The sequence below is a fragment of the Stegostoma tigrinum genome, unplaced genomic scaffold (genome assembly GCF_030684315.1).
Source record: "Stegostoma tigrinum isolate sSteTig4 unplaced genomic scaffold, sSteTig4.hap1 scaffold_63, whole genome shotgun sequence".
NCBI lineage: Eukaryota > Metazoa > Chordata > Chondrichthyes > Orectolobiformes > Stegostomatidae > Stegostoma > Stegostoma tigrinum.
In genome coordinates, this window is record NW_026728568.1 from 1,718,706 (window position 1) to 1,738,606 (window position 19,901).

At 43.7% G+C, this 19,901-nt stretch overlaps 2 long non-coding RNA genes across 3 annotated transcripts in view; both read right to left on the bottom strand.

Moving 5' to 3' along the window:
* Positions 1–19,901, bottom strand: part of LOC132209040 (uncharacterized) — a 433,067-nt gene that overhangs the window by 97,871 nt on the left and 315,295 nt on the right. The gene's annotated exons all lie outside the window — the stretch shown is intronic.
* Positions 1–19,901, bottom strand: part of LOC132209037 (uncharacterized) — a 69,163-nt gene that overhangs the window by 31,617 nt on the left and 17,645 nt on the right. The window contains exon 3 of one of the 2 annotated variants that reach the window (XR_009445105.1): positions 16,470–16,535. This is a non-coding gene — a long non-coding RNA (uncharacterized LOC132209037). Of the gene's footprint in view, positions 1–16,034; positions 16,536–19,901 lie in introns of those variants that run through there. The other variant, XR_009445104.1, reaches the window with a different exon arrangement.

The following is a 19,901-nucleotide window of genomic DNA, read 5'->3' on the forward strand; positions in this document are numbered from 1 at the left end:
TTCAACTGACTAAAAGTTAAGACGCCTGAGAAAAGTAATACAGTGAAGTGCTTATTGCAATTATGCTAATGCAGCTCATTAAAATTATTTCTTCCAAATATGATCTGCAACAAATTGTAAGGATGAGACTCGAGGCTGGGTGTAGATGAATGCTTTTGATAGACTGCTTCAATCTTGTCACTATTATAACTCAATCTCACTATTATAACCAGAGATAATGGGAACTGCAGATGCTGGAGAATCCAAGATAACAAAGTGTGAGGCTGGATGAACACAGCAGGCCCAGCAGCGTCTCAGGAGCACAAAAGCTGACGTTTCAGGCCGAGACCCTTCATCAGAGAGAGGGACGGGGAGAGGGTTCTGAAATGAATAGGGACAGAGGCGGAGGCGGAGGCGGACCGAAGATGGATAGAGGAGAAGATAGGTGGAGAGGAGAGTAGAGGTGGGGCAGGTAGAGAGGGCATAGGTCAGTCCGGGGAGGACGGACAGATCATGGAGACGGGATGAGGTCGGTAGGTGAGAAATGGAGGAGTGGCTTGAGGTGGGAGGAGGGGATAGATGGGAGGAAGAACAGGTTAGGGAGGCGGGGACGAGCTAGGCTGGTTTTGAGATGCAGTGGGGGGAGGGGACGAACTGGGCTGGTTTTGGGATGCAGTGGGAGGACGGGAGATTAGAAGCTTGTGAAATCCACATTGATACCATTGGGCTGCAGGGTTCCCAAGCGGAATATGAGTTGCTGTTCCTGCAACCTTCGGGTGGCATCATTGTGGCACTGCAGGAGGCCCACGAGGGACATGTCATCTCAAGAATGGGAGGGGGAGTTAAAATGGTTCGCGACTGGGAGGTGCAGTTGTTTACTGAAAACCGAGCAGAGGTGTTCTGCAAAGCGGTCCCCAAGCCTCCGCTTGGTTTCCCCAATTTAGAGGAAGCCACACCGTGTACAGTGGATACAGTGTACAAATTGGCAGATGTGCAGGTGAATATCTGCTTAATATGGAAAGTCATCTTGGGGCCTGGGACAGGGGTGAGGGAGGAGGTGTGGGGGCAAGTGTACCATTTCCAGCGGTTGCAGGGTAAGTTGCCGGGTGTGGTGGGGTTGAAGGGGAGAGTGTGGAGTGGACAAGGGAGTCTCGGAGAGAATGGTCTCTCCGGAAAGCAGACAGGGGTGGGGATGGAAAAATGTCTTGGGTGGTGGGGTTGGTTTGTAGATGGCGGAAGTGTCGGAGGATGATGCGTTGTATCCGAGGCTGGTGGGGTGGTATGTGAAGACGAGGGGGATTCTTTTAGGGCGGTGGTTGCAGGGGCGGGGTGTGAGGGATGTATTGTGGGAAATGCGGGAGACACGGTCAAGGGCGTTCTGGACCACTGCGGGAGGGAAGTTGCAGTCCTCGAAGAATGCGGACATCTTGGATGTGCGGGAGTGGAATGCCTTATCCTGGGAGCGATGTGGCGGAGGCGGAGGAATTGGGAATAGGGGATGGAATTTTTGCAGGAGGGTGGGTGGGAGGAGGTGTGTTCTCGGTAGCTGTGGGGGTCGGTGGGCTTGAAATGGACATCAGTTTCTAGCTGGTTGCCTGAGATGGAGACTGAGAGGTCCAGGAAGGAGAGGGATGTGTTGGAGATGGCCCAGGTGAACTTGAGGTTGGGGCGGAAGGTGTTGGTGAAGTGGATGAACTGTTCGAGCTCCTCTGGGGAGCAAGAGGCGGCGCCGATACAGTCATCCATGTAACAGAGGGCCTGTGCAGGTGCGCAAGAGGGATGTTCCATGTCACCTACAAAGAGGCAGGCATAGCTTCGGCCCATGCAGGTACCCATGGCCACCCCCTTTGTCTGTACGAAGTGGGAGGAATCGAAGGAGAAGTTGTTGAGGGTGAGGATGAGTTTAGCTAGGCGGAAGAGGGTGTCAGTGGAGGGGGACTGGTCGGGCCTGTGGGACAGGAACAAGCGGAGGGCCTTGAGGCCATCTGCATGAGGAATGCAGGTGTATAAGGACTGGACGTCCATGGCGACATCCACTATTATAACATTGTTATAAACAACATGGATACAAAGTTCCAAAGCTCTTGTCTTGACTAAATCAAGCTTTGTACAGCTTCATTTACTGTTCAGGTTTCATACACAATTCCTCTAAATCCTTTCACCATCTATATATCGTAATATATATCGTGGCAAATAATTAGTCGCGTGTTATGAAAGTAAAGAGTCAAAATTCATAGTCTCCATGTGCAAGACTCCACAACACAAATAACCCACAATTCTACAATCTGTGAAATATCAGTTGGAATGCAAGCTGATTAAAAAAGCTCAAAGGCAACAGAAATGAGAATTAATGCTATTGGTGAAACTCCAAAGGTTAACATATCACACTGCATGCATCTTTGTATACATGGGAAGGTAATAAATGAGATTTTATTTGACATATAACTGTCACATGTAGACAGACACAGTGAAAAGTATTGTTTTACATGCTAACCAAACTGGGCTGATACGGCATCAGGAAAGCCAGTGCCAGACATGAGACTGCTGAGTGAGAGGCTTTATTTCAGGGGATAACGTTTGGTGTAGGAACCAGAGGAATGGACCTGCACGAGTAACGGACATGGTCAATGTGAGGTCAGGTCGAATGACATATAACGATCAAGTAGATGCAACAGCCCTGAACGAGAATGTCACCAAGACCATACGAATGCTGCAAACTCGCAAACAGTGCAGGGGCACAACGTGCCCAGCTCCTCGACAGCCTTTCCAATAGTTCGAGAACATGTGTGTTCAACTTCTCCGTCAAGCATCGAAGATACCTCGGAATCGGAGATGGTCACTGCCTCGACGCCTTTTCCACTTGCAGAATAAAACTGATTTCTCGCGAGATACTCTCGGCGCAAGAGGCAGGCTACTGCACATTACACTCTGCCCGTATCCGAGGCAGGATTAGAGGAACCTGACCCGATGCTAGAACATCCAGAAACCACAAAAGAAAAAGAACCAGCCTGTGTCCTTGAACTCAGAAGGGGAGGAATATATTGAATGTAACGAGGTCAGCCAGATGGACAGCACAGAGTGAGTTTCCTGAATGGGGCTTAATCTAGTCCAGTCAGGAAGCCCTGGCTGATTGATAAGAACTGGAGTGTCAGGGCTCTCCATTTGTAAATAAAAGGTGACTTGGTGACAGGATACCAGCTCTGTGGAGTTATTTCAGGTCCCTCTTAAAAACAAAATTTTTGATCCCTTCCACTGAGACAAATTAAAAATTCTGAGTGAAAACCAAGAGGACTGCGGATGCTGTAAATCAGAAACAAAAGCAGAAGTTGCTGGAAAAGCTCAGCAGGCCTGGCAGCATATGTGAAGGAAAATCAGAGTTACCATTTCAGTGACCTTTCCTTAGTTCTGAACAAGTACATTTGTCAAATGAATGCTGCAAACTCGCAAACAGTGTGGAAGCATGACATGCCCAGCTCCTCGACAGCCTTTCTGATAATTTTGAGCATCTTGCTAAATCTCCTCTACACTCTCTCTAAAGCTTCCACATTTCTCCTATAATGAGGCGACAAAAGCTGAACATAAAAATACAAGTGTGGAGTAACCAGAGTTTCAGAGAGCTGCAGCATAACCTAATGGCTCTTAAAATCAATTCTCCTGTCAATGAAAGCCAACACACCATATGTCTTCTTAAAAACCCTCTCACCTTGGGTAGCAACTTGGTGGGAGCTTTGGATATGGACCCCAAGATCCCTCTGTTCCTCCATACTTCCATTAACCCTGTAATCTACATTCAATTTGAACTTACAAAATAAATCACTTCACACTTTTCTGGTTTGAATTCCATCTGCCAGTTCTTTGCCCAGCTCTGCATCCTGTTGCAACCTACAACAGCCCTCCACACTATCCACAACTCCAACAACCCTTGTGTCATTGGCAAACTTACTGACCCACCCTCCCACTTCCTCTTCCAAATCGTTTATAAAGATTACAATCAGCAGGCGTCCCAGAACAGATTCGTGCAGAACACCACGAGTCACCGAGCTCCAAGCTGAATACTTTCCATCTACTACCAACCTGTCTTCTATCGGGCAGCCAGCTATGTATCCAGACAGGCAAATTTCCCTGAATCTCATGCCTCCTTACTTTCTGAATGAGCCTACCATGTTGAAGCTTATCAAATGTCTTGCTAAACTCCATAGACATCACATCCATGGTCTACCTTCATCAATGTATTTTGTCACATCCTCAAAGAATTCGCTTGTGAGGCCTGACCTACCCCTCTGAAAGCCATGCTATTTCTAATCAAACTGTGCTTTTCCAAATAATCATAAATACAATACTATTCATATTGGGATGTACCCACATCACATGGACTGCAGTGACTTACTCTCACCTTCTCAAAGGCAATTAGAAATGGACAATGGGCACACTCCATGAATGATTTAAAGGAAAAAAAAACTCCAACATGTCTGTCATTTTTGTTCCACTGACACAGTCATCCTCTTCTTTCCACCCTCTACCCAGTTAGAAATTTTAGGTTGAAGCTCCAAACCAGGACTTGAGCACAAAATGATGGCAATGTTGAGGGAATGCTGCAATGCTGATGTACCTACTCTTGGCATTCTTTCTGAAGCCTGAATTCAATGCAAGTCTGCAATAAAAAAGTTAGCCAGAACGTGTCCATTAAACCATTCTCAATTGCCATTTGGTTCACTAATGCCCGATACAGAAGGAAACCTGGCCTAGGATACATGTGATTCCAGTCTTCGCATTCATAAAATCACAGAATCATATGGTACAGAACAAACCCTTCAGTCTAGGCCAGGCATCATAGTTTACGCTTAACTGCCTTCTAAGCAATTTGGCATGAGCAATAAACAGTCACCTAGCCAGCAACACAAGGCCCATTTAGAAAAAGTACTGATAATATTGGCTTCCAAGAGTTACTGACATCCACACCATCAAGAAGCTGAAATAACATAAATAGTGATGCAAAAATTGACTCAGCGGCACCTAACTAAGCTCCCTGACAATGAGCAGAGACTCAGAATCTCCAAGCTGGTAACCTCAATGTCATTACTGATCAAAGCAAAGGATGCAGAGGTACATGCTGTTAATCTTAGTTGTGTGTCACTGGTCAAGTTCAAAAAGGGGGCCACAATGATGATTAAGAGCGTCTAAGTTGGCGGTTGGTTGGCTGACTGTCATAAGCCAAGCTCATTATGTGCTGAAGATACAGAATGACTTGATTTAAAATAAATTAATTTTTAAAAATTGTTTTTCCTCATTATAAGTATAGAATAGTTTTAATAGCCCTGAAGGGAACATTATAAAGATTGACTTTAGGCTTTATGTTTGTTTTGCTCCTGTCCTACAGGGGTTATGCGTGTAATTTTCATCAAAAACTGCTGCTCTAGGCCGGCCCAGATTGAAATTCTAGCAGGTTGATAGTGGCTTGACCACTCGACCATAAATATAGCATAAAGACCCATTCATTCCTTGGCAGTTTTATTAACTGCAATACTGTTTGTTATTAGAAAGGCTGTCAAAACTCATCCGAAAGAATCATTCAAAGGAAACAGCTGAGAATACAATACTGCAAAGATAATTTTCTCTTCAAGTTGTCAAATCATTTTATTTTTAAGGGTAACTGGTGGACAACTATCGTGGACGAAGAAGAGACACAAAATGCGACAGGTGGGGGTGGAGTAGTGATATCATCGGACTATTAATCCAGACCCACAAGCTAATGTCATTTGGACTTGGCTTCAAATCTCACTATGACAGATGATACAGCATATTTTCTCTCTCCTACTGTCCCCTTAACTCCTCAATACCTTGTACCTAAACATTGGAAATTAATTCCCTTTATACAATTACAGGAATAAAAATAATTTACATTATAGATATTCAAATATCAAACTTCTCGTTAGATATATGTCACAACCAACTCATACCTGACCTGACCAGAATTACAAAACTTTCAATCAATGTTTAAAACAAAACCAGTACGATGACAATAGATCAGAGCTTCAAAATACAAACAGGCCTCTTTTCACTTCTCATTTCAAAATTACTTTATTTTGAAAGAAAAATAGGACTGCTACAGAAAGTATAAACTGCAAATCTCACTGAAAAAATTCTACAAGAAGCCAATGTAATGCTGTACCTGTAAAGAATCAGGGAAATTTCAAAAAGGGACAGACCTCCTAAAAAGACAGACCGAGCGGCTGACTGCATCTCTCTCAGCAGACAGCCACCTTTTTCAGGCATATCTATGTTACCCTCCAGAAATGTATGAAAGAGAGCTTAAAAATTGAATGCAACAATAAGCCTGTCACTGTCAGCAGAAAATGTCCTCGTGTCTGGCCCAGAGTGCTGAGGGACACAGCTTTGATAATAGCGATTTTTAACAGCCCTATCCTACCAGAAAAAAACATAGAATCACCCCTTCTTCCTCCACATGCTGTCAGAGAGTTCAAAAGTAATCACCACAAAGGAATTTTGATCACAAAATCAATATCAAAACTGTCAGCTCAACTATCAAGGTCAACGCGACTGGCCACATCCAATCACAGCTGCTACATCTTTGTACTTGCTCTTCACAAATAATTCAGAGGCTCATCTGCATTTTGCTTTTACTTTTATCAGTTGCACTCATCGCTTACTTTTGTACCTGTGTGTTGTGTTACTACTTCTTCTTGTATCTGGAGTCATACAGTTGCACGGCACTGAAACACACTTTGGTCCAACTTGGGTCATGCCTCCGGATATCCAAAATTAATCCAGTCCCACTTGCCAGCACTTGGTCCATATCCCTCTAAACCCTTCCCGTTCATGCACCCATCCAGATACCTTTTAAATGCAATTGTACAAGCCACGACCACTTCGTCTGGAAGTTCATTCCACACACACACACCATCCTCTGATTGGAAAGGTTGCCCCCCTTAGGTCCCTTTTAAATCTTTCCCTTCTCACCCTAAACCTGTACCCTCAAGTTTTGGACTCCCTACCCAGGGAATAAAGACCTTGGCTATTCACTCTATCCTTACCCTTCACGATTTTATAAATCTCGATAAAATCATGCCTCAACCTCCGACACTGCAAGGAAATTAGTCCCGCCTATTCAGTTGTTCTGTATTGCTCAAACCCTGCAACCCTGGTAACATCTTGGTAAAGCATTTCTGTACCCTTGTAAGTTCAACAACATCCTTCCTATAGCAGGGAGATCAGAATTGCACACTGTATTCCAAAAGTGGCCGAACCAATGTTCTGTACAGCCACAATGTGACATCCCAATTCCTATACTCAATACACTGACCGATAAAGGCAGGTGCACAAAACACCTTCTTCACTACCCTGTCTACCTGTGACTCCTACTTCTAGGAACTATGAACCTGCACGCCAAGGTCTCTTTGTTCAGTAATACTCCCCAGTAATTTGATAAACTGCTCTTTATGTTAATTCAAGAAAGCCTGATTAAATTACCTCCACTTAAAACTTATATTCATTTGGCAAAAACCAAAGAGCTGCAGATGCTGAAAATCAGAAACAAAACCAGGAATTGCTGGCAAAACTCAGCAGGTCTGGCAGCATCTGTGGAGGGAAAGCAGAGTTAACACTCTGAACAAGGGTCACCAACCTGAAACATTAAGCCTGTTAGCGATCCACAGATGCTGCTAGACCTGCTGAGTTTTCCCAGCAATTTCTGATTCACGTTCATTTGGATCTGGGAGAAAGGTTTCCAAGGAAGAGATTCTTTCTGAATTAACCTTGGTGCAACCAACGGAGAGAACAGCTGAATAAACAAGGGGAATTGGTTTATCGTTCCTGACTTGGGAAATTAATGATTTGGCGAATCCCTGTCTGCAGCTGCAACAAATTAGGGAATGTCATTCAGAGGCTGTTGTAAAACTTATCACTTCTAAAGAGACGCATCATGCAATCGTCATGAACATTCTATTTAGGCAAAGTGCTTTTAAATTTATTTATAACATCATTTAGATCCCAGCTCCTGGGAAAATATATCCAACACCCAGAAATCCTCTGAACACTGAAGGACGAATTAGGAAACAACTCTTTTCTCTGCCATGTAACCAAACAACAAATTTCATCATGAAAATCTTCCGCACTGCACTGATTTGCAACAAAAATGTATATTCTTCATGCACTATTTTTACTTCCACAAGACCATAAGACATCGGAGTGAAAGTGAGGCCATTGGGCCCACCGAGTCCACTCTGCCATTTAAGTCATGGCTGATGGGCATTTCAACTTCACTTCCCTGCACTCTCCCCGTAGCCCTTGATTCCTTATGAGATCAAGAATTTATCCATCTCTGGCTTGAAGGCATCTAATATCCCGGCCTCCACTGCACTCCGTGGCAATGCATTCCACAAGCCCACCACTCTCTGGCTGAAGAAATGTCATCTCATTTCCGTTTTAATTTTACCCCCTCTAATTTTAAGGCTGTGCCCACGGGTCCTACTCTCCCCTAACGGAAACAACTTCCCAGCGTCCACTCTTTCTAAGCCATACATTACCTTGTAAGTTTCTATTGGATCTCCCCTCAACCTTCTAAACTCTAATGAATACAATCCCAGGATCCTCAGCCATTAAACCTACCATTCCAGGGATCATCCGTGTGAATCTCCACTGGACACGCTCCAGGGTCAGTATGTCCTTCCTGAGGTGTGGGGCCCAAAATTGGACACAATATTCTAAGTGGGGCCTAACTGGAGCTTTATAAATTCTCAGAAGCACATCACTGCTTTTATATTCCAACCCTCTTGAGATGAACGACAACATCTCTCTTAATCACAGATTCTACCTGCAAGTTAACTTTTAGAGAATCCTGGACCAACACTCCCAGATCCCTTTGTACTTCGGCTTTATGAATTTTCTCACCGTTTAGAAAATAGTCCTATGCCTGTATTCTTTTTTCCAAAGTGCAAGACCTCGCATTTGCTCACGTTGAATTTCATCAGCCATTTCCTGGATCACTCTCCTAAACTGTCGAAATCTTTCTGCAGCCTCCCTGCCTGTCCACCTATCTTCGTATCATCGGCAAACTTCGCCAGAATGCCCCCAGCCCCTTCATCCAGATCATTAATACATAAGGTGAACAGATGTGGCCCCAACACTGTACCCTGCGGGACACCACTTGTCACCAGTTGCCATTCCGAAAAACAGCCTTTTATCCCAACTCTCTGCCTTCTGTCAGACAGCCAATCCCCAATCCAAGCCAGTAGCTCACCTCGAACACCATGGCCCTCACCTCGCTCAGCGGCCTCCCGTGAAACACCTTATCAAAGGCCTTTTGGAAGTCTAGATAGATAACATCCACTGGGATTCCCTGGTCTAACATACTTGTTACCTCTTCAAAGAATTCTCACAGTTTGTCAGGCATGGCCCCCACTTCCTAAATCCATGCTGACTTGTTCTAATCTGACCCTGCACTTCCAGGAATTTAGAAATCTCGTCCTTAACAATGAATTCCATAATTTTACCAACTACTGAGGTTAGGCTAATTGGCCTGTAATTTTCCATCTTTTGCCTTGATCCTTTCTTAAACAAGGGGGTTACAACAGCAATTTTCCAATCATCTGGGACTTTCCCTGACTCCAGTGACTTTTGAAAGATCACATCCAAAGCCTCTGCTGTTTCCTCAGCCACGTCCCTCAGAACTCTAGGATGTAGCCCATCGGGGCCAGGAGATTTAGCAATTTTTAGACCCTTTAGGTTTTCGAGCACTTTCTCTTTTGAAATGCCTACCATACTCAACTTTGCCCCCTGACTCTCCCTAATTGTTGGCATACTACTCATGTCTTCCACTGTGAAGACTGACGCAAAGTACTTATTGAGTTCTTCAGCTATTCCCTTACCTCCCATTACTAGCCTTCCAGCATCAATTTGGAGTGGCCCACTGTCTACTTTTGCCTCTCGGTTGTTTCTGATGTCTTGAAAGAAACCTTTACTATCATTTCTAATATTACTAGCTAGTCGACCTTCATATTTGATCCTCTCCTTCCTTGTTGCTCTCTTTGTTATCCTCTGTTTGTTTTTGTAGCCTTCCCAATCTTCTGATTTCCCAGTGCTCTTGGCCACTTTATAGGCTGTCTCTTTTTCTTTGATACATTTCCTGGCTTCCTCTGTCAACCATGGCTGTCTAATCCCACCCCGGATAATCTTTCTTTTCTTTCTTTTCTTTGGGATGAACCTCTGTACTATGTCCTCAATTACACCCAGAAACTCCTGCCATTGTTGGTCTACTGTCTTCCCCGCTAGGCTCTCCTTCCAGTCGATTTTTGTCAATTCCTCTCTCGTGCCCCTGTAATTACCTTTATTTAACTGTAACACCATTACATCTGATTTTGCCTTCTCTCTTTCAAACTGCAGATTAAACTCTACCATATTATGATCGCTGCCTCCTAAGTGTTCCCTTACTTTCAGATCTTTTATAAAGTCTGGCTCATTACATAACACTAAGTCCAGAATAGCCTGTTCCCTTGTGGGCTCCATCACAAGTTGTTCCAAAAAATCATTCTGCAATCATTCCATGAATTCCCTTTCTTTGGATCTATCGGCAACATTATTCGTCCAGTGCACCTGCATGTTGCCGTCCCCCATGATCACTGTGACCTTGCCTTTCTGACATGCCCTATCTATTTCCAGGTGCATCTTGTGCCCCTGGTCCTGATCACTGTTGGGAGGTCTGTACATAACTCCCATTATACTTTTTTTTAGCCATTGTGGTACCTCAACTCCACCCACATAGACTCCACACCTTCTGACGCTATGCCATTCAGTGCCGTAGATTTAATTTCATTCTTGACTAACAAGGTAACCCCTTCCCCTCTGCCCACCTCCCTGTCTTTTCGATAAGTTGTGAATCCTTGGATGTTGAACTGCCAGTCCTGAACTCCCTGCAACCATGTCTCTAAGATGCCTACCACATCAGAATCATTCAAGAGGATTTGTGCTGTTAATTCATCTACTTTGTTGTGAATACCAACAGCATTTAGATAAAGTGCCTTCATGCTAACTTTCTTATCATTATTAGAGATATTGGAAATCCTAAGATGTCTTAAGCTATCTTTTCTTCTTGCTTTTGCAGAATTCAATAGGTTCCGCTCTGTACTGGGAAAAGAGTTAGTGAAGTGGGAACACATTAAATTATTGAAAAATTCAGCAAGTCTGGCAGCATCTGTGGAGTGAAAGCAAAGTTAACATTTTGGGTCCAGTGACCATTCTTCAGAATTTAGGAACACATGAAACTAACAAAGTGGATATGACCTTTTATTGCATTATTTCTTTGATTCAATTCTATTTACCTGGGTTTGCTAACTCTTCTACTCTTTCCTTATGCTGCAGCTCAGGTAACCTGTGTTACTCTATTGTGGCATTTACCGTGCTGCTAGACATTAATTTATAGGTATCTGCTAGAGAAGAAAGCTGTTTCCTTGTTGATATCAAGATCAACATCAAAACACCAAAAACACAAAACTCAAGAATGGGAAAGTTTTGACAAAATGACTGTCACTAGAAGAAATGTGACCTCACCAATGCGAAGCACAGCATAGCTCAACTGGAATGCAGAGGTCAATGCGAGTTACTGTCAACACTCTGCAAAATGACACCTTATTTCTAAATCTATTTTTCTGTTCAGGTTTCTTGAGTTCTTCAGAAGCTTTCCCCACTTCAAATGAACTAAATCTTGTAGAATTATGCTCCATAACTGCTCGTTAAAGACCATCACCATCAGAAACATGTCTTTGCCTCTTCCAGGGATGCCTAACCTGAAGAAGTTACCCCCCTCCCTCCGGACCAACCTCAGGGAATCTCTCTCCCACTGCAACTCTCTTGTCCCACCTATACTCTCCTCTCCACCTATCTTCTCCTCTATTTATCTTCGGTCTGCCTCCCCATCTCTCCCTATTTATTTCAGAACCCCCTCCCCATCCCCCTCTCTGATGAAGGGTCGAGGTCTGAAACGTCAGCTTTTGTGCTCCTGAGATGCTGCTTGGCCTGCTGTGTTCATCCAGCTCCACACTTTGTTACAGTGACAAAGCATTTAGTTTTAAGGAATATTGCATGTGAGCTGCAAGGCTGTTTAGTTATCATTAAAGCTGTGAGTGGACAGAACAAACTCAACTCAGGTTTTATAAAAAGACAATATGATATCAACTCCAGAATATTCAACTTAGTGATCAACTAAGCTTTTATCACTTCTGTCAGCATCAATCTACATTCAAACGCATTTGCTAACACTAAGTTCAACCTCATATTTACTACTGGCCTTCAGACACGACAAAACACACAGCAATACTTTATACTTTTGCTATCCAATAACTACGTTCAAAGTATTTCTCCTAACGGTTTTCAATGTCACTTTGAAAATAGACTAAAATTTTTAAACGCGGCACAATGATAATTTACCATGTCACAAAATATAAATATGCTTCCAATGCTTTTAAACTGGATTCAAACCACACACATAAATGGCTTTAAATTACATTTTGCTGCCAAGGTGAATTAATTTTCTCTGAAAAGAAACAATGACATTTTAAAACCTATACTAACATAATCTACTCATTAATTTGAATATTTAATCATTGCTTGATATGATACAGAACCAGTCAGTATTCTCCTGTATTCTACGACACACACCCCTCCCAAAATATGCACAGACTTATTATCAAACTGCAGCCAGTCAGTTTGTTGCCTTGCGCTTAAGGGCAATATTGCAAAAGAGGGAGTCCTTTTAGATCGAATCTTAACATATATAATGGAAGTTACATTTTCAGTTTGGATTTGGCTTCAGAAAAAGGCAAAACTGTAGTCTACAGACAGCCAATAGCTTTCATTGAAAACTAAACAAAAGTGAACGCTTCACTAAAATTAAATGACTACTTACTTGGTTAGAATATCAATCTACTTTAAAAACAACACTAAATTTAATAGTTGAAATTAATCTAGTTATAACGCTCAATTCATGAAACCAGAATCTAATTCACGCCGTGTGGTGGTGCTCCTGAGATGCTGCTTGGCCTGCTGTGTTCATCCAGCTCCACACTTTGTTATCCTGTAATTCACGCCAGCCTGGAGAATCGCTTTACACATTTTAAACTTTAAAACATGGCAAAACTATCAGGAAATGACCATCCTGCCTGTATTAGTCAGCATCGACCCATTACCAGTTTAACTGTCAGCAAGTCCAGACATCACCAGCTGAAAAGCCGCATACCAAATAAACTAAGCATCTATAATCTATAGTGATAATGGGAACTGCAGATGCTGGGGAATCCAAGATAATAAAATGTGACAAAAGCTCTCTGATGAAGGGTCTAGGCCTGAAACATCAGCTTTTGTGCTCCTGAGATGCTGCTGGGCCTGCTGTGTTCATCCAGCCTCACATTTTATTATCTATAATCTACATATCTCTGGGTACAGCAGAATAGAGAAAATGTGTACTTAATTCAGTATTGCAAGATTGGGTACAAAGAGATCTCCACAACAGACCACACATAATTTTATCCATTGTTATATCTAGTCATTCGAAATAGCAGTGGCTGACAAGAACTCCAAATAGCTCTTTCAGCACCAGCTTTGAACAAATTATATAAAGATGCGACAGCCTCTGATAGGCTCACCTTACGCAGTTTCTGATAAGGTGGAGAGGAAATTGCCATCATTTTCAAACGCTGCAAAAACATTCCAACTTTCTGCAGAGATGTTCTCACTACAGCCATCATTGTGAGTTTGCCTGTCATATAAAAGCATCTTAAAATTTGCATTATAACTAAAGAGCAAAAATCATTTCCTTGTCGTCAATGGACTTGATTTGTTACATTTGAGCATGCTCACTCTGCATCTTCCACAGAAGCCTGAAGAAGCTGGAAGCTTAATGTGCTCAGGGTGAGGTGAAAGGTTGCCACAGAATGGAATTAGCCAGTCACATCCAGTGCATCTGCCAAACGCCACCAAAAAATAAAGACTTACTTACTGCAGCAGCACAACCTTGTGAAACAGATTGTGTGTGTGTGAGAGAGAGAGAGAGAGAGGCAGGAGAAAGACATGGGGGAAAAATACAGACAGATATACACACACAAGACACAAAAACTTCATGCTTTGGGACCCAACTCAAGCTCTAAAAATAATCCAGTGTCAATTATTATTTCCTGGGTAGAAAAGGGCAGCAAATAGAAAGAGACAGAAAAGAACTATCCCCGATCAGGGATAGCATGGGGAACTTGTGCGTGGAGTCTGAGCGGATAGGGGAAGCCCTAAATGAGTTTTTTGCTTTGGTTTTCACAAAGGAAAGGGACCTTGTTGTGAATGAGAACTTTGAGGAGCAGGAAAACAGGCTTGAACAGATCAAGATTGAGGAAGTTGATGTGCTGGAAATTTTGGCAAACATTAAGATTGCTAAGTCCCCAGGGGCAGACCAGATGTATCCGAGGTTGCTCCGGCAAGTGAGAAAGGAGGTTGCTAAGCCGCTGACGAAGATCTTTGCTTCCTCATTCTCCACGGGAGATATACTGCAAGATTAGAGGGAGGCAAATGTTGTTCCTCTTTTCAAGAAAGGGAATAGGGAAATCCCTGGCAACTACAGACCAATCAGTCTTAAGTCTGTGGTCAGCAAGGTTTTGGAAAGAATTCTGAGGGATAGGATTGCTGACTATTTGGAAAAGCATAGCGTGATTAAAGGGAGTCAGCATGGCTTTGTGAGGGGCAGATCATGCCTTACAAATCTTATTGAGTTCTTTGAGGAAGTCACGAGGCAGGTTGACGAGGGTCGAGCAGTGGATGTGGTGTACATGGACTTCAGCAAGTCATTTGATAAGGTTCCCCACGGCAGGCTCATTCATAAAGTCAGGAGGTATGGGATGCAGGGTGATTTGGCTGTCTGGATTCAGAATTGGTTGGCTGACAGGAGGCAGAATGGTTGTAGATGGTAAATATTCTGCCTGGAGGTCAGTGCTGAGTGGCATCCCACAGGGCACTGTTCTTGGGCCTCTGCTCTTTGTAGTTTTTATAAATGACTTGGACGAGGAGGTTGAGGCGTGGGTTAGTATGTTTGCTGATGACACAAAGGTTGGAGGTGTCGTTGATAGTATCGAGGGCTATTGCAGGCTTCAGCGAGACATTGACAGAATGCAGAGCTGGGCTGAGAAATGGCAGATGGAGTTCAACCCGGATAAATGCGAATTGATGCATTTTGGAAGGTTGAACTTAAATGCTGAATATAGGATTAAAGGCAGGATTCTCGGCAGTGTGGAAGAACAGCAGATCTTGGTGTTCAAGTGCGTAGCTCCTCTTAAAGTTGCCACCCAGGTGGATAAGGTTGTTAAGAAAGCATATGGTGTTTTGGCTTTCATTAACAGGGAGATCGAGTTTAAGAGCCGCGGGGTTATGCTGCAGCTCTACAAAACCCTGGTGAGACCACACTTGGAACATTGTGTCCAGTTCTGGTTGCCCGATTATAGGAAAGATGTGGAGGCTTTGGAGAGGGTGCAAAGGAGTTTTACCAGTATGCTGCCTGTACTGGAGGGCTTGTCTTAAGAGGAGAGGTTGACTGAGCTCGGACTTTTCTCTCTGGAGAGAAGGAGGAAGAGAGGTGACCTGATCGAGGTGTACAAGGTAATGAGAGGCATGGATAGAGTCGATAGCCAGAGACCTTTCCCCAGGGCAGGATTGACTGCCATGAGGGGTCATAGTTTTAAGGTGTTAGAAGGAAGGTATAGAGGAGACGTCAGAGGGAGGTTCTTCACCCAGAGAGTTGTGAGTGCATGGAATATTAATCTACAGTTCTGGATTACTAGTCCAGTGACACCAGCCTCTCCATCCACTCACTGTATGTAAAGACTACCACCGTGACTGTGCAATGTGTGTTCTGTGCACGGTGAAGAATTCAGGTAAACTTTTCTGACATCAATATTCTGGTAATGTCATGTTAAAAAGCTGGAGGGAATGAAATACACAAATTCGAACTTCATTACACATAGCACTTGATCAAATCCCGGGTTAAATTAAAATGGAAAACAAAGGGTCAGAGCTAGACAACGGTGAATTTTATTTTTAATCACCAATGTCCAAGAACTAAGTGATTTCTCATTTGGCCAAAACACAGAATCTCTGCAGTGTGGAAGCAGGCCCACTCAGTCCACATGGACGCTCCCAAGAGCATCCCACCCAGAACTTTCCCTACCCTATCCCTGTAACCCTGCATTTCCCATGGCTAACCCACCTAACCTGCAAATCCTTGGACTATGGGAGGAAACTGCAGCACCTGGAGGAAACCCATACAGACATGAGGAGAATGTGAAAACTCCACACAAACAATTGCTAAAGGGTGGAAGTGAACCCAAGTCCCTGGCACTATCAGGCAACAGTGCTAACCACTGAGCCATCCCGGCATGAACCAGTTTAATCAGTTGGCACTGTATCGAAACAAATTAGAATTTCAATGAGGCAAAGCATTTTTTAACCTGTTGGCATAACGTTGTATTCTTGAATGCGTGTCATCCTGAGTCAGTTGTGGAGAATGTGTAGAGCTGCAAATAAAATAATATTTGATTGATCTTTGCATATCTTTAACCAAAATATTGGCAATGATACTTTATTATTTTCCTGGGTTTAACAAATATAATTAATAAACTAGCGAAGTGGCATCAGTAAAATCCACTACAAAAGTACAAGTTCAGGAGGAACTTTGCTGGAACTAACTCGCCATCTCATTGTCATCGCAAACCACCATTATTGAAGTGTTGAGGCATTTTCTTTTTATCTAGTGGGGTATATGGAAAAAATTTGCAGCATGTTCGGTGGGTACGACACTTCGTCACGTCAGCTGTAACACTGCTCCTCAGGAAGAAATGCTGGGATTTTTCTTGTGGTCATCAGATGGAATTTGGATAAACAAAAATTTATTAGACAGTGGCTCAGTGGTTAGCACTGCGGCCTCACGGCACCAGGGACCCAGGTTTGATTCCAGCCTCGGGCGACTGTCTGTGTGGAGTTTGCACGTTCTCCCCGTGTCTGCGTGGGTTTCCTCCGGGTGCTCCGGTTTCCTCCCACAGTCCAAAGATGTGCAGGTTAAGTGGATTGGCCATGCTGAATTGCCCGTAGTGTTCAGGGATGTGTGGGTTATTGGGGGATGGGTCTGGGTGGGATGCTTCAAGAGGCAGTGCGGATTTGTTGGGCTGAAGGGCCTGTTTCCACACTGTATGTAATCTAATCTAGTAACCTCTGGAGCAGATTCAATTTGATCCTGGACATTCTGGTCCTGAATCAGCAGCATGACAAGTGTGCCACAAGATCTTCAAATACTGCATGCTGTTAGTACAGCAAATATTGAAGCAGTTGATTTGGATCAATTGATTAATGAATTGACTGGGCAGACAGAAAGGGGAGGAACAGGTGGGACTCATGCACAGAAGGGTAAGATGGGCCCTCTTATGGCAGAGCGGTAGTGTCCCTGTCCCTGGTCCAAAAGGCCCAGGTTCAAGTCCCACCTGCAGCAGAGGTATGCAATAACATGTCTGGACAGGTTGATTAGGGAAAAATGGTTAAATTTTTTAAAAATGAGTTGTCAAGAAACACCATCCATAAAGAAATATTTCTTGACTTAAAATCCAAATGATGGGCATCATTAGTTTAGTAATTCAGAAGAGCAATGATTCACTTTTAAAATAGAGTCCGATTTTAGAACATAGAACATAGAACATAGAACAGTACAGCACAGAACAGGCCCTTCAACCCACAATGTTGTGCTGACCATTGATCCTCATGTATGCACCCTCAAATTTCTGTGACCATATACATGTCCAGCAGTCTCTTAAATGACCCCAATGACCTTGCTTCCACAACTGCTGCCGGCAACGCATTCCATGCTCTCACAACTCTCTGCGTAAAGAACCTGCCTCTGACATCCCCTCTATACTTTCCACCAACCAGCTTAAAACTATGACCCCTCGTGCTAGCCATTTCTGCCCTGGGAAATAGTCTCTGGCTATCAACTCTATCTATGCCTCTCATTATCTTGTATACCTCAATTAGGTCCCCTCTCCTCCTCCTTTTCTCCAATGAAAAGAGACCGAGCTCAGTCAACCTCTCTTCATAAGATAAGCCCTCCAGTCCAGGCAGCATCCTGGTAAACCTCCTCTGAACCCTCTCCAAAGCATCCACATCTTTCCTATAATAGGGCGCCCAGAACTGGACGCAGTATTCCAAGTGCGGTCTAACCAAAGTTTTAGAGAGCTGCAACAAGATCTCACGACTCTTAAACTCAATCCCCCTGTTAATGAAAGCCAAAACACCATATGCTTTCTTAACAACCCCCCTGTCCACTTGGGTGGCCATTTTAAGGGATCTATGTATCTGCACACCAAGATCCCTCTGTTCCTCCACGCTGCCAAGAATCCTATCCTTAATCCTGTACTCAGCTTTCAAATTCGACCTTCCAAAATGCATCACCTCGCATTTATCCAGGTTGAACTCCATCTGCCACCTCTCAGCCCATCTCTGCATCCTGTCAATGTCCCGCTGCAGCCTACAACAGCCCTCTACACTGTCAACGACACCTCCGACCTTTGTGTCGTCTGCAAACTTGCTGACCCATCCTTCAATTCCCTCGTCCAAGTCATTAATAAAAATTACAAACAGTAGAGGCCCAAGGACAGAGCCCTGTGGAACTCCACTCACCACTGACTTCCAGGCAGAATCTTTTCCTTCTACTACCACTCGCTGTCTTCTGTTGGCCAGCCAATTCTGTATCCAAGCAGCTAAGTTCCCCTGTATCCCATTCCTCCTGACCTTCTGAATGAGCCTACCATGGGGAACCTTATCAAATGCCTTACTGAAGTCCATATACACCACATCCACAGCTCGACCCTCATCAACCTTCCTAGTCACATCCTCAAAAAACTCGATAAGGTTTGTAAGGCATGACCTACCCCTCACAAAGCCGTGTTGACTGTATTTGATCAAGCCATGCTCTTCCAGATGGTCATAAATCTTATCCCTCAGAATCCTTTCTAACACCTTGCAGACGACAGACGTGAGACTTACCGGTCTATAATTGCCGGGGATTTCCCTATTTCCTTTCTTGAAGAGAGGAATTACATTTGCCTCTCTCCAGTCCTCAGGTACGACTCCACTGGAGAGCGAGGATGCAAAGATCTTCGCAAGTGGCGAAGCAATTGCATTTCTCGCTTCCCAAAGCAGCCGAGGACAAATCTGATCCGGGCCTGGCGACTTGTCAATCTTCATGTTTGACAAAATTTTCAGCACATCAGCTTCGTCTATCTCTATCCATTCCAGCATGCACACCTGCTCTTCAAAGGTTTCATTCACTACAAAGTTCGTTTCTTTCGTAAAGACAGAAGCAAAAAACTCATTTAGGGCTTCCCCTACCTCCTCAGGCTCCACACACAAGTTCCCTATGCTATCCCTGATCGGCCCTACTCTTTCTTTGACCATTCTCTTATTCCTCACGTAAGTGAAGATTGCAATGTGAAGATTTGTGGGAGGGTCAGCAAGCTTTTAAAAACTAGCACAGGACAACCAGAAAAGCATGAAGCGGGGGAGAAGTTGAAATTTGAGGGCAAGTAACAGGTCGTTAATATAAAAGAAGATTGTAAGAGTTTCTTTCAGATGTAAAAAAGGCAAGAGAGATATAAAAGTAGACACTAGGCCACGGGAAAACGAGGCTGGAGAAGTCGTAAAGGGAAAAAAGTAACAGGTGAGGAAATTAATAGGTATTTTGTATCACACTTCACGGCAGAAGACACCAATAGGATACTAAGAGCATTACGTACCAGAAGAGTCAAGAGCAGAGGTGAGAATAGCAGCTATCACTAAGGAGAAGGTGTGAGGGAAGCTGAAAGGTATGAAGGTGGATAAATCACGTGGACCAGATG